The sequence below is a fragment of the Ictidomys tridecemlineatus genome, chromosome 10, assembly GCF_052094955.1.
Source record: "Ictidomys tridecemlineatus isolate mIctTri1 chromosome 10, mIctTri1.hap1, whole genome shotgun sequence".
NCBI classification, from domain to species: domain Eukaryota; kingdom Metazoa; phylum Chordata; class Mammalia; order Rodentia; family Sciuridae; genus Ictidomys; species Ictidomys tridecemlineatus.
In genome coordinates, this window is record NC_135486.1 from 101836716 (window position 1) to 101852377 (window position 15662).

A 15662-nucleotide genomic window follows, 5' to 3' on the forward strand; every position below is an offset into this window, starting at 1 on the left:
TGGATTTAACAGAACTTTTCAACAAAAACCAGAAGAAGACAAATTCTTCACAACAGTACCAACAACATTCTCCAGAATAGACAATAGGTTAAGTCATAAAACAAACCTTGACAAATTTTAGAAGCTAAAAATCATTTCAAATAACTCTTTTTTTTCTGAACACAATGAAATAAAACTGGAAACCTACAACAGGAGAAACTTCAGAAACATCCTGCAAATGTAACAACAAGCTCTCAAATAGCCAAAAGATAATGAATAAATAGAATGGAAATTTTTAAAAATTCTTGAGAAAAGTGATGATAGAAACACAAAATAAAAAACTCTATAGCATAGAGCAGAGGCAATTTTAAGAAGATTAGATCAGTACATACCTACATCAAAAAAGAAAACAACCAAGACTTCCACTTCAAGGAGGTAAAAAATCAACAACAAGCCAGACCCAAAACTAGTAGAAGAAAAAATACTAAACATCAGAGAAGAGGTAAATAAAATAAAGACTAAAATATTCTTTTAAAAATATCAACAACAGAAAGAATTTATTTATCCCTAGGATTTAACTAAGAAGCAACTACTCACTGAGAGATGTCTCCAGCCCTAGTTTGTTTTTTATGGAGAGATAGGGTCACTTAGAGTGGCTCAGTGCCTTACTTTTGCTGAGGCTGGCTTTAAACTTGCCTCCCTCTTGCCTCACCTTGAGGATCTAAACTGTCCATGTCAATGGTTAGGAGGACAGCTTTGCCACTGAACTCATTTAAGCAGTGGGAAGATCATGATTCTGTATCATATGAGGATTCCCAGATGTGACACCTACGGACATCTTCGCATTGGCTTTGTCCAAAGAAAGCATGAGACTCACCTTTCAGGAAACTGCTTGGTGCATGGTTTGGCTTCTTCTCTTTTTGGGGGGAGGGTCCTGCTGGTGACTAAACCCAGAGCATCATGCATGCTAGGAAAATACTTCCCCATGGAGCTGTGCCCCCAGCCCTCCTTGGCCTTCCTTGGTGATCAGAGAAAGGGTCTGTGGGACTCCATTTTTATTGACTTACTGGGAAACTTCTTGTCCTCTGATTCTGACTCTTCTGCAGATTCAATTGAAGGAGAAGGTGCTGTGGATGGCCATCCCCCTCTTCATCTTCTTAGTCTGCTGTCAGGTCAATCCAGTCTCCTGTGCTGGCATTGGGGCAGGGGGGAGAGGGAGGACACTTGCACCAGTTCTTTGGTTTCTGCTTGTTTCCAGATCCTCTATTTGGTATTATGGCCTCAGATTCTACGGACCCTTTCTACCTGATGTGAGGGTTTCTGGCCTCCAATAGAGGGAGGCTCAGACTCACTCTGCCCCTTTTCTGCTGGACCAGCACCATTTAGTTGAATGGCAGCCTTTCTGTGGAGCTCAGAGAATGGGCAGCTCCATGGCCTGGAAAATCTGTGTGTATCACGTCAAACAGCCTGATCAATGGTACTTTCAGCCTGGGCAAAAACATCTTCTTTGAAGTTGGGTTTGAAAGCAATACAAAACCTGGAAGAGCAAGATAAGTCTCTGCTTGAGAATTTCTGAAAACTTAAGAAAACTAGAGTGTTTGGAATCCCTGAAACGAAATGGCGAGTGCACCTAGAACATTCTCTAGAACTTTCCATTGGTTTTTCAGCTGCATCTTTTTCATACCTACAGGTGAAATATATGGGTCAAAACCACAAGTGACAGTGGAGGGTCTACTCTAACCAGTCACCTGTGGGTCTGGAAATAATTTTTTTGTGTATGTTGATAGTGCATTTGATGGACATGGTTTAAAAATGGGTTTCCAATGAGGTTCCAGTCACTCAGAATCAGAGCTCATCTGAACATGATGGAAAGGGAAGGTTGATTCCCAACTAGATCCAATTGTGCCAGCCCCATCTGCAGATTCAGGAAATGATTGGAATGTTCTCCAGTTTTATGAACTGATGAAGGATGGGCCTCTCTGACCTCTGTACAGCAAGAATAGATCTGTCCATGGGGATGGGAATGCAGCAGGCTGTTGAGTGGTACGTGACTTCCCAAACAGAATGACACATGGGCTTGACAGAGGGACTCAGTTGTGTTCTAATATTTGGTTTGGGAGGTTATTCTATAATTGCTGCCAGCAACATGAAGCCCATCCAATGTGGAGAAGGGGTCGCATGCAATTCTGTAGGTTCATTTTATTAAATGATGTCTTGCTTTCCTGAGCTCACAGGGGCTTTGTGGCTGCCCCTTTCCTTAGGCGCACTCATAGAGCTGGGTATCTCTGCAATTGTCACCTTGGGCCTCATCATGCAGCTCTTGGCTGGCGCCAAGATGATTAAAGTGGGTGAAACCCCAAAAGACCAAGCCCTCTTCAATGGAGCCCGGAAGTGTAACAAAGATCATGGGTACAGTTCTGGTGTCTAGTTGAGAATTTGAATTGGCTCTAAAATTGGGGGTATTAAAACAGCCCAGTTTGTCCTGTGTGCTTGGCCTGCCAACCCTGATGGTGCTCCATGGCCTGTTAGTGAGAGAGCACTTCTGGGAGGTGCTGGGTATGGGGGAAGGCCAGGCAGGGCAGGGGAGGGCAGGAATGCCCCAGAGGATGGACTTGAAGGATCAGGGCATGGAGGTCACCCCTTAACCAGCCATGATTTCCGTACCTCACAAAGGAGGTACATCTACTTTAGAGCTGTCATAAGAATTAAATCAAAGCCAGGAGCTGTGGAGTATGCCTGTAATTGCAGAAGCTCTGGAGGCTGAGGCAGGAGTATCGCCAGTTGGAGGCCAGCCTCAGCAACTTAGTGAGGCCCCAAGCAATTCAGTGAGACCCTGTCTCTAAAAAAAATTAAAAATGGCTGGGGATGGGGCTCACGGATGAAGTACCTCTGCTCAGTCCTCAGTACTAAAAAAAAAAAGGGGGGGGATTAAATTGAATAATCACTCTCACAGTGCCTAGCACATGGTAGTTATTTAGCAAGTGCTATTTTTCTTCTGCATTTAAAAGGATTTAATGAGCGAAAAGGTGATCCTCTCAGTCCAGCTCTGCTGTTGATTAGTTTTTTGATGTGGAAGAAATTTAGATAATAGTCTGGAGTCTCAGTTTCTACATGCTGTTAAACTAGGTTAAGAGTATTGGCCAATAATGAGGACCAGCCTCAGAGTCAGCCAAGCCTAGCCTCTGTTATCGGAAATGTATTATTTAGAAAACAATATTTACAATTTTCTATTCTGCCTTCTTCCATACAGCATGCCTTAGAGATCTTAAGTTAGAAGGTAAAATAATTGAGTGAGAAATCCATCTAACTTAAATTTGTGAGTTTCAGACACAAATCAAGATAGTAGAATATATTTATGTATTAATGCATTAATCATTAATGAATTAAGTAATGCATTATTAAATATTAAGTAATGAATTTATTATTCAATGCATTAATTTAATGCATTATTTTTCTAAAGCACTAATAGGTGGTTTTATTTTTTTATTTTTTATTTTAGAAATTTTAAAATATACTTGGCTTAGTGCAGTGATGCACACCTCTAATCCCAGCAGCTCGGGAGGCTGAGGCAGAAGGACTGTGAGTTCAAAGCCAACTTTATCAACAGCGAGGGCCTAAGCAGCTCACTGAGACACTGTATCTAAATAAAAGACAAAATAGGCCTGTGGATGGGGCCCAGTGGTTGAGTGCCCCTGAGTTCAAGCCCCTGTACCAAAAGCAAAACAAACAAACAAAAAAAATTTGCATTATTTTTCTAAAGCCCAAATCGGGTGTTTTTTTTTTTCTCTCTTTGTTTTTAACATTAATTTTTCGTAGACCTGGAAATGGAAGTCAGTGCCTCTACCACTGAGCTACAGCCTCAGAAGTTTTCTCCTTACCCTTGACAATTTTTTAAAATGTTTTTCCATCTTAAGAATTCAAGATCATTTTTTAAAAAAGAATTTAGAATGATTTTGCTGAGGTTTAGTAGAGCACTTGCCTACCTTCCACAAGGATCTGGGTTCAATCCCTAAAACCACAAAAAAGACCAAAGGTGCTTTCACTAGATGGCCTCTGAGTTCTCGTGCCCTTTGACATGTGACAGTTGGACACTCCTCACCAAGTCCCTGGGGGCAGTGTCAGTATTTGTCATCTGTGTTCCTGCCACACTCTGCTCAGGGTTTTCTTGGGATCCTAGTGTTAGGCATGATCATCACCTTTGGCCAGTCCATTGTGGATGTGATGACAGACATAAAAAGGGACCCCTCAGAGATGGGTGCTGGGATCTGCCTGCTGATCACCACTCAGGTGAATCCCCACTCGCACCCCGCTTCCTAAGTGACCCCACCATTCCTCTTCCTCCTCAGCAGTACTCAGCCAGAGCTAGAACCAGGCCAGGCTCAGTGCTGGGCTCAGGGCTAAACACTGGCCTGAGCAGGGTGAGGTCCCGGGTTGGAGGCTGGGCACCCCCCAAAAAGAAATCAATCAAATAAAGACACTGCACCCATCTACAATGAGAAATATTGAAATCAATAAAGGCATGTTGTCCACCAGCAAACCCCAAAACAATTAAGAAACAAAAACAAAAAATGTAGGGGCTGAGGCTGGGGCTCAGTGGTAGAGGCTCACCTGGCACGTGTGAGGCCTTGGGCTCCATCCTCAGCACTCCATAAAAATAAAATAAAGATGTTGTGTCCACCTCCAATTAAAAAATACATTTTTAAAAAATCAGAGAATTGAAAGACCCTGGTTTTGGCTTCTGAATTCCTGTGAGGCAGATTGAGAAGGGTCTCTTAATGGCCTTCATAGCAGAGATCCAGTCATTGAAGATGGAAGGAACTAGGGCCCTGGGGCCAGTAATGCAGAGTCCACTTTTATTAATTTATTTATTTTAATTCTGCAGTTCTTTGTGGTGGGCTTGATCGTCCTCCTTTTGGATGAACTTCTTTAGAAAGGGCATGGCCTGGGCTCTGGCTTCTCCCTCTCCATCTCAAGCAACATCTGTGAAACCATCCTGGGGAAGGCCTTCAACCCCACCACCATCAACACCGACCAAGGTAAGGGCCCTGCCTCCCGTGCAGCACCTCTGCAGGAAGTTTTCATGCATGCAGAGTATTCCTCTGGGGGAAAATGTCTGTTTCAGAAATATTTCTTCTGAGTTTTCAGTGTGCAAAATTTTAAAAATATAGCTGAGTGCAGAGGTTCAAGCCTGTCATCCCAGCAGCTCAGGAGGCTGAAGCAGAAGGATCACAAGTTGGAGGCCAGCCTCAGCAACTTAGTGAGGCCCTAAGCAACTCAGTGAGACCCTATTTCTAAATAAAATATAAAAAGGGCTGGGGACAGGGCTCAGAGGTTAAGTGGTCCTGGGTTAAATCTCTAGTACCAAATAATAATAATAATAATAATAATAATAACAACAACAACAACAACAACAACAACACTTACATTCAAAATGATTTCTAAACTTTCACGTCTTATAAGAATATTTCAAGGACAGTTAACATGCCACAGAGTAATCCTGCCTCATATTTCTTAGCAGGAACCTGCACTGCAAGGATAAAGAAATGTTGATTTTCACCAATTGTCTTCTGGTGGACATTTTATTCCTTTCCCAGTCACAATTAGTATCAAAGTGAATATCCTCAGGCAATCATCTGCACATATTTTAGCAGTTGTTCTTAGTGAATAAGATTCTAAAAATGAAATTGCTACACCAAACCACTTGTTCAGAAAAGGAGCAGTTAGTTCGATGATTATAAGTTCAAGGGTAGCCTTGGCAAATAAGTGAGACCCTGTCTCAAAAAGGGCTGGGGTAGAATGACCTTTCTGGGTTCAATCCGTAGTATTGCTAATTTGGGGCAGAAGGCACTCAGGATTGAACTCAGGGACAGTTAACCCCTGAGCCTCGTCCCCAACCCTCTTTTGTATTTTATTCAGAGACAGGGTCTTGCTGAGTTCTTAGAGCCCCAATTGGGCTGACGTTAGCCTCCAATTTGCAATCCTCCTGCCTTAGCCTCCAGAGCCACTGGGATTACAGGCATGCACCATGACACTTGGTTTACAAATCTTAATAAAATAAAAATTGCAAAACTTGTGAGACTTCTTAGGAGAGGGAAATTTACTTTTTTTTTCTTATTTTTTTCTTTTGGCCTCTGAACCCTGAATCTGCTATTTGCTGGGAAGTCTCTCGTGGAAAATATTTGTGTGCATTTTCGTGTTTTCTTGGAATTGACTGTGATGTTCGTTCTCGGCCTCCAGAGCCACGTCATCAAATTGAGGAAACTGCAGATGGGTCCCTGAAGGGTGACTGAGAAATCCCTTGGGAAAGACTGCACCTCAGGAAAGAGGGTCAGGGACACTTACAGAACAGTAGGCAAAGTGACACCAGACTCTTCCTAGAATTTCAGAAAATCTAAGGTGAATTGAGCATCTGGGTGTCCAAAGCAGCTGGGCCCCAGCCGTGAATGTGGGGGCGAAAGCTGGGTAGGAGTTGTGGTGTCTGCCAAGACCTCCTGGCTTTGGGGGGGGCCTGCCTTCAAAAGGAGTGGGAGCAGTGATGGCCACTGGGGGCCAGTCAGTGAAGGCTTGGACTGCGGCAGCCAGCCAGAGGATCACTTTGCTCTGGAGCATGATGGTGAGTGAGGGGACAGTTTTGGAAGGAATGATTTGCTGTCCCTGGGAGACAGGTTGAGAAAATGGCTGGGGAAGTGGAACAGCCATCCAGCCTGAGCCAGCCAGTGTGATATCAGAGAGAAGGCCTTCGGACTTAGTGAAAGAAGAAGGCCACAGAGAATTGAGACGTGGAGGTGGCTGCCCTTGGCCACCTCTGAGACCTGGATGGGGCAGAGAAGCTACCTGGGGGGCTTTGAGTGGTGCTGTAAGGAGCCAAAATGGTGGAGCCATAGGGACAGCCCCCAAGATGGGTAAGAAGAGGGTGGAGAAGGCACAGGTAGCTTGCAATGGGAAGGGCCACCTGTTAGGAGGAGTGCCACCATGGCTCAGCTTGCGACCAGGAAAGTAGGGTGTGGAAAGGCCCCTAGGGTGGAGAGTGCAGTTGGTCCTTCTTTCCTGAGGTGGGGGACAGTCCAGGCTTAGAGGGAGGTAGACAGTACAAACACAGCTCTTGCCCCCGGGGGACACTAGTGCATGAAATATCCCATTTCCCAGAGATCAGCGGGTAGTGATTTTCAAGAAATTACCACGTTAAACATTCAGAAAGCTCCTAGGGCCCTCACCCTGCCATTGCTGTCACCCACCTTTTATTCCAGACACTTGTCAGGCAGGTGCTGTTAAGCACCAGGCACTTCTGTGGGTGCTAAGAATACAAAGGAATATAACGTAACATAAGATGTGTGAGCATCAGTGTCATTCCAGGGCCCCGGGTCAGAGTAGAGCAGAGAAGAAAGATGGGGCGACTGGGGAAGAGTGTTATGGGTCTGTCTAGAGAACCTGGCAGGTGCAAAGGCCTTGGGGCAGAGATGAGATGATGGGTTTGAGGGTTGGTGCGTGGCTCAGCGGAGCAAGTGAGAGGAGTTAAGAGAGGTCATTGGTGGCAAGAGGAGCCAGGACAAGTCCCTGCTTTCTCCCCTGGGATTGCTGAACTTCCTCCTTTACAGAATGCTCAAGCTTTCATGTCTCGAGATTCTTGACCACAGGGACATCAGCTGTTGTCCCACACAGCCAGAGGCAGCAGGGAGAGGGGCTGTCAAAAGACCACCACCGGGATGCCAGGGGGCCAGGGAAACCTAGGACAGCATTTCTGTCACAGATATTTCATCCATGTGGTCTACAGGACAGATGGCCCATCTGAGTGGCCGCCCAGAAGATGAAGGAAGTCTTGCTGTCCCAACTCTGGGATGACATGAAAATGCTTTCCCAGGGAGAGACTGGGACATCTTAGTTCCCAGCCACTAGCCACTCTGCCCACAGATACCACGTCTAGGGAAGCACCGACCTGGCAGCAGGGGCCACGGTGACAGTGTTTCCCACTGTGCTTTTGTCCTAAAGTCAGTCTTATGCCATTTCTGAAGTGCTCGGACCTTGGCGCCCTGTGCTGCAGTGTCTCTGCCTGGTCTGTTGCCTATTTCTCATGCCAAGCCCCTTTCTGCCTGTTGCTGAGGCTGAGGCAGGAGGATATCAACTTGGAGGCCAGCCTCAGCAACAGCAAGGCCTCAGCAACTCAGCGAGATGCTATCTGTGAATGAAATACAAATAGGCTGGGGGTGGGGTTCAGTTGGCGAGGGCCCCTGGGTTCCATTTCTGGTGCCAAAAATATCCAGACCATGACCCTGTGACTGTGGGTGCCATGAGTCCCCTGGCAGAGTCTCCTGGCTGATTCTATTCTCTTGCTTCTGCTTTGGCCAGGAGGAGGCCTAAGATCCAGCGGAGTCCAGCGCCTTGTTCTTCCCTTCACGTTTGTGTCCTCCTTTGCCAACAGGCATGGAATTGGAGGGCACCATCTTGCACTGTTCCATCTCTGGGCCAGGTGCCCAGATAAAGTCCGAGCCCTTAGAGAGGCTTTCTCCCGCCAGGATCTCCCTGATCTCATGAACCTCATCATCACCATCTTTGTCTTTGCTGTGGTCATCCATTTCCAGGTGTGTCCAGCATAAGCACAGGAAGTCTGCATTTCTTTTTCTTTATATTTTGGTACCAGGGATGGAACCCAGGAGCAATTAACCACTGAGCCCCATCCCCAGCCCTTTTTATATTTTATTTAGAGGCAGAGTGTCGCTGAGTTGCTGAGGCTGGCCTCCAGTTTGCAGTCCTCCTGCCTCAGCCTCCAGAGCTGCTGGTGATGATAGGCCTGTGCCACTGTCTCTGGCTGCAGTATAAATGTTTTTTTCTTTTTTTTCTGTTTAGATATGAATGGTTGTAGAGTGGACTTTAGTACATTTTGAAACCAGCTTTTCTGTTTTTTTTTTTTCCTGTGTGGCCCCAAGCACAGTGGGAGTGAGGGAAGGGGCAGGTGCTCTCCAGCACTTTCAGAAGTTGGGTCCCTAGAGCTGGTGCCACCTCTCATGTCTCTGGACCATAGGGGTCAGTGATGCAGTGAAGGGCGCCCTGTTCTGTGTCCTCAGGGCTTCTGGGTGGACCTGCCCATCAAGACTGTGCACTACCAGGGCCAGTACCACACCTACCCCATCAAGCTCTTCTTCACCTCTAACGTCCCGATCGTCCTGCAGTCTGCCCTGGTCCCCACCTCTACATCATCTCCCAGATGCTGTCGGCCCGCTTTAGCAGGCACCTGCTTGTCAGCCTGTTGGGCACCTGGTCTGTCAGTCAGATGTTCCCAATGAGCCTCTCCTGGCCACAGAGCGGGTGGCGCTGCTCAGAGTCTGTGTGTCTTGCTCCTGACCAAGTGTCTCACCCACAGATCTCCTCCCCTGTGTCCTTTCCTAAATTCTGTGCAAGATGTTTTTTGTAATAGGGACTGAACCCAGGGGCCCTTGACCCTGAGCCCTGTTCCACCCTTATTTAGAGCCAGGGTCTCACTGAGCTGCTTAGGGCCTTTCTAAGTTGCCAAGGCTGGCCTCCAACTTGCCATCCTCCTGCCCCAGCCTTCTGAGCTGTGGGGTGACAGGCGTGTGTCACTGTGCCCGACTGCAATCATAGTCTTTGATCTGCTCTGGGTTCATCCTGAAGCTCAGGTTTAGTAGACACAGGGTCTCAGAGCTTCTGTTCCTTTTTCCCAGGACCCATCTTCTGGAAAACCCACCCACGTCTACCCAGTTGGTTGCCTGTGTTACTACCTATCTCCACCAGAGTCCTTTGGCTCCATGTTGGAGGACCCTGTCCATGTGGTAGGGTACCTTGTGTTCATGCTGGGCTCCTGCGCCTTCTTCTCTAAGACCTGGTCGAGGTCTCAGGCTCCTCTGCCAAGGACATAAGTATGAACAGATGTTCTTAAAGTGTCACTCAGCTTGTTGCTTTGTCACAGTGGTGGTTTGTGACATGCAGATGGGCTACCCACCTTGGTGAGACAGTTCAGAGCATTAAGGACAGATGGACGGAACTCAGCCATCAGCAGCAGGTCTGAGAACCTGAAGTCAAAATGGAAAATCACACCTTGTCTGATCTTCTCCTTATGGCACCTTGTTGGTCCAGGGACACTTAACCCCTGAGCCCCTCCCAGCCATTGTTAAATTTCATCTGGAGAAACGGTCTCGCTGAGCTGCTCAGGGCCTTGCTAAGTGGCTAAGGCTAGCCTCCGACTTGTGATCCTCCTGCCTCAGCCTCTCAAGCTGCTGGAATGACAGGGGTGCATTTTTAAATCCGTGTAAAGATGTAGAGCTGCAGAAAGAGCCCTTTTAGTGTCCAGCAGCTTGAGACCTTTCCCTCTGAACCCACTTCTGAGCCCATCCTCTGCTCTGGGCATTATGCAGGTGGCCAAGCAGCTGAAGGAGCAGCAGATGGTGATTTGGGGCCAACAGGAGACATCCATGATGCAGGAGCTCAACCCGTGTGTGCAGTACCCGCCCCTAACCGGCAGGTGCAGCTCCCGGGCTTCAAGCACCAGTGGGCCTTAGGGTCTCCAATGTCCATGGGTCTCATTCTCGGATCACAGGGTAGGCAAAGTCCCTGTGTCATTGGATATTCATGAATCTGCTAAGTGCTGGATGCTGGGGCCATGGAAAAAGATGTCGGCCACCCTCAGCAGGGAGCCAGGAGCAAACAGCCTGACGACCCAGCATGGGGCTCTGTAGGGACTGTGCTGGCAGCAGGGAAACCTTACCTCTGCTCATGCTGGTGGGATGCTGCCCTAGGCATTCAGGAGCAGGTGCCCAGGCTCTGAGCATAGAGTGGGCCTCCGGATGGACCTGATCTGAAGCGCCGGGCTCTGTGGGGCATGCCTGGAGGCCAAGGCAGAACGATGACAAGGTGGAGGCCAACCTCAGCAACTTAGTGATGCTCTAAGCAACTCAGTGAGACCCTGTCTCTAAATAAAATACCAAACAAGGGCTGGGGACAGGGCTCAGGGGTGGAGCACCCCTTGGTTCAATCCCCAAGACTGACAAATGGTGGATGTGGCTGAGAGGCCAGCAGAGCCGCAGAGGGCTGGTGGTGTTTGAAGTGGGGAGGTCAGTTCCAGCAGACAAGGCCACAGCAGAGAGGAGGCCAGAGACCAGCTAGGCTACAGCCAGGAGGCCTATGTGGCCATCACCTTGGGGTGGAAGGAGGGAGGGTGGGAGAGGCCCCAGGGTGCAGGTGCCCAGGGCAGGAGGAGTGCCCGCTGCAGCTGCGCCTAGTCCTGAATTGAGGGCTGCCCCCGGCCTCCCTGGTGCCCTCTGCCATTTTTTTTAACTCTTCCTCTGCCACTCAGCAGCAGCCACAGTGAGAAGGGCTGTGTCTACAAAGTCAGGAGGCTGGCCAGGTTGTCCTGTGGGTTCTCACTTGGTGACCTTTCCTGAAAAAAGCAACCAAGGTAAAAGCCACAGTTGCAAATTTTAGGTTGCTTTTGAGTCCTTGGTAGGGACAGTGGCCATTTCGAGAGACATATTCATCATTTGAGTCTCGTCCCCAGCCCCCCAGCCCCTTACTGAGGACAAAACCCATTGTCACTTGACCCCTAAGCCATGTCCCCAGCCCTTTTTATATTTTATTTACAGACAGGGTCTTGCTGAGCTGCTTAGGGCCTTGCAAAGTAGCTGAGGCTGGCCTCCACCTTGTGATCCTCCTGCCTCAGTCTCCCAAGATACTGGGGTGACAGGTGTGGACCACTGCATACAGCAGCCTTTCAGTTTGGAGTAGTAACAGTCCCCTAGCAGGGACTAGGTTCCATAGCATTAGTGGGACGCACAGGTGTGTTAGCAGATGATGCTTCAGGGAGGTGGTGGGGCCTCCGGAGGTTCTTGTCATGGGCAAGCCTAGTGACCAGCTTGGGGCCTCTGTGATGGCAGAGGGCTGACCACTTGCCCTCCCCCAGGTTCATCCCCATGGCAGTGGCCTCTGTGGACCTGTGCCTTGAGGCCTCTTGGTCCTGGGTGCCTTCCTGGGCGCCATCAGCTTGGGGACAGGGATCCTATTGGCAGTCACCAACTTCTCCCAGTCCTTTGAGATCTTTGTCAAGGAGCCGAGCGAGGTGGGTAGCATGGGCACCCTGCTCTTCTGAGAGCCACGCCTACCTGAGGACCAGGGAGGACGCCAGACAGTGCCTCGGAAAGCAGTGGTGGCCGGGGACGTCATCATCTGGCTGACATCTGCCCCTCCTCTCCACCATGGGGTGGCCACCCTTGGCGGGGCTCCTCTCCTCCTCTGGCTTTGGCAGCTACAGCCGTGACAGAGATGGGGAGTGCTGTCACCATTTTCTGCCTGACTTTGGTTTTGGCCTACCCTTCCCCCATCAGTGATGGGTGCAGCCACCGTGGCGTCCCTGTTCCCCACAAAGGTGGCTTTTTGACTCTAGTTGGAAGCACAAAATATCTGTGTGTGGCCTTAGGGTGGTTGGGCATTGGATCGCACCTCCTCTGGGGACATGGACAGCGTCAGCAGCATGTCTCCATCGTCACCAGCAGTGGCACTCTCTGAGTACAGACTGTTCCCATGGGGGGCGTTGGGTCCTCTGGGCTCAGGATGACACAGCTCCCTGCCCAGCCATGGGCGGCTGCTCTCCCACCAAGTGTCCAGGTGGGCCTCATGCTGGGGCAGAGCCAAGACTGCCATCCCTGCCACCTCGTGGCCACCTTATGGCCAGGCAGCTTTGTCCTCATCCAGGGGAGGCCAGGGTTGCTACCTCCATCTTCACCTGGCCGAGCTTGGTGCCCTCAGGGGACCACTCCGCCACATCCACGTGTCCAGACTCCAGTCAGCCATGGTGCATCCTCATTGTGCAGCTGTCCCCGCTCCCCTGAAAAGGGACATCTTCTGTCTCTCCCTGTGTTTCTAGAATGTTCTGACTGCACTTAGGGACCAAATGCAAGTAAGGGGACAGTGAGACACCAACAGCTCTCTTGGCCTCCACCACATTCAGCCTTCACTGCACTCGGGGGCCAGGAGGGGAGGTTCAGGCTCAGGGCCTGAGCTCAGAGTCAGGGGCTCAGGGTCTGTGGGAAGATGCTCTGGTGTCTGAGACAGAAAGACAATGATGTCTGTGGTGACAGGTGACGTAGACCATGAAGCTGGGGACCTTTCCGGAATTCTCAGAGGCCCCACTCAGACTCAGTGGCAGGCTCCCTCAGGAGGGTGCCCTGATTCTGCATGGGCCCTGCCATGGCTCAGTAGAGGTGGCACATTGTCCCCAGAGACCTGGGACAAGGACCAGAGGGGCCCTGGCCCCGCCTAGGGCCCAGCACCTTCTTCCATGTGGCCTTGTCTAGACCCGGTTCCCAGCAGGGTAGCCTCACCACCAGCCACCTCTCAGCCCATGGGGACCTCTGCTGTGCCTCTCCTGCTCCTGTTAGAGGGCAGGGCCTCCAGGTCACTGCTGGGGACTCCATGGCCTCTGGCAGGAAGGCCCAGTCCCTGGATCCCGGGCTGTGGCTGGAGAGAACTAGACTTCAAAGGAGCTTGTGGTCCTGCTGGCCCCTTGTGGCCTGGGCTTCCAGCCCATGGACAGTGATCACAGTGGGTGGGTGTGTAGGGGCTGACCCAGGTACCAGGGGACTGTCACCATGGACGCCAAAATGGCATAAATGAGATATGATGGATAAATGATAAATAAAGGCAACTTTTTACAAACTGCTGGTTCACCATCTCATTTCTGCTCAGGCTCATTCCCAGAGACGTGCTGGCCTGTAGCCTGGCCTTCCTCCTGCTGGGAGCATGCCCTTTGCACACGCCTGTATCCCAAAGACTCGGGAGGCTAAGGCAGGAGGATCATGAATTGGAGGCCAGCCTCAAAAATTTAGTGAGGCCCTCAGCAACCTGCTTCTAAATATATAAAGGGCTGGGGTGGACCTCCATGGCTCTGCAGCCTTGGGGTTCAGTCCCTGATACAGGGAAAATCCAAAACCCAAGTCAGAAACCTCCTGCCCCAGGAAGCGCTGGGCTTTTTCTCTCTGCCCTGGGACTTGGGGCTGTGCCTGGAGCCACTGTAAATCTGCCTCAGAGAAGAGCAGTTGGAGTTCAGGGACAGGTAGCGTGTGTGGTGTGTGGGGGAGTGGGGGGGACTGGGGCTCAGGCCCCGCCTACAAACTCCCCCTAGTGTCCGCCTCTGACTTCGATGGCCAGGTGGCTCGTCCCCCCTGGGGCAGACTCTGCTCACCACTTCCTCAATGAGGTCCCTGCTCAACCATGGAGCCCCCGAGGAAGCAGCTGGTCCCCATTTTACAGGTGAAAAAAGTAAGGCTCAGGGCATTAGCAGGCCAGGAGGCAGCTGGGAGGCCTAGCTCCAGGCTCTGCCTACCCCAGGCCCCTGACTGTAGGGACCTACCTGGTTGAGGTTGGAAATGAGGGGTGCTTGTGGCATCAGCTGCCACCCCTGGCTCCTAACCCCTGGGTTTCCTTCCCACCACTCCCTCCACCGCTGACCCCCACCTGCACACTGGCCTGGCCTGCTCCTCAGGAGCATAATACCCATGAGCCTCCAGTCCAGGGTGGGTGGCCCAGGGAAGCACACATCTTCCTAATGAGGGCCGGTGCCTGAGCATGTGGCACTGTCTGAGAGCCGTCAAATACTGGCCAAAGCTTCAGCATCCACCACACCCACCAATGCATCTCCTTGGAGGCTCCCAGGGATGCCCTAACTATGCCAGCACCCACCTCACTCCTTGCCCCAAAACTTCTGGGGCCACATTACACATCTGTCCATTCTAGAAGCATTAAAGCCTGGATTAGAAGCAAGTAGACTGGAATCAGGAAAGGTCTAGCAGTTTCCAAGAGACCAGAACAAGTGCATGCCCTCTCAGCTCAATTCTGAAAAGAATCGTGCCTACAAGGATATGGACAAGAGCCTTCATAACCCCAGCCCTGTGACACACGCCTTTAATCCCAGAAATTTGGGAGGCTGAGGCAGGAGGCTCGCAAGTTTGAGGCCAGCCTCAGCAACTTAGCAAAACCTTGTTTCAAAAAATAGGGCTGGGATGTGGCTCTGTGATCCACCACCCCTGGCTAAACCTCCAGTCCCCACAAACTAAAGAGAATACGCTGAACACCTGGTGATGACGTGTATCCTGAAGTCCTCAGGAATGGAGGTGTTGCGTGTGCAGTTCCAAGCAGGACACTGGACGTGGCATGGACAGCGCAGAAAATGATGGTATGACAGGGAGTGCCTGACAGCCGGGTCTCAAGCCTCAATGGTGATTATTCAGCCTTGCACTTGATAAGTCTCAAAGTCAATGTCGGACAGATGTCTTGTTCTGGTTTGGGCGTCTCCAGAGACAAGGCCTGGGGAGCTTGTGATCAGGGACCAGAGGCCGAGGGCGGGCACCATGGGCAACTTCCACAGAGAACCCCTTCGGTGCCTTCATGGGTTGTGATCCCAGGGACTGAACCCAGGGGCGCCTACCGCTGATCTGTCCCAGCTATTTAGAGACAGGGCCTCGCTGAGTTGCTGAGGCTGGCCTCCACCTGGAGACCCTCCTGCTCAGCCTCCTGAGCACTGGGATGACAGCTGCGCCCCACCCCACTAGTCGCCTATGATGTTTTCTTAAACGTTAACCATGTTCTAAGCCGTCTGCCTTTCCTACGCCTGCTCACACCTACTGCAGGCGTTGCCTGGCTCCCCTAGGGGCGCCTCTCTTTGCTCTGCTGCGGTTCTGATGCAG

At 50.4% G+C, this 15662-nt stretch overlaps 1 pseudogene; it reads left to right on the plus strand.

Moving 5' to 3' along the window:
- Window positions 1-1091: 1091 nt before the first annotated feature.
- On the plus strand, window positions 1092-12070 carry LOC101973020 (protein transport protein Sec61 subunit alpha-like; annotated as a pseudogene).
- Window positions 12071-15662: the final 3592 nt, after the last annotated feature.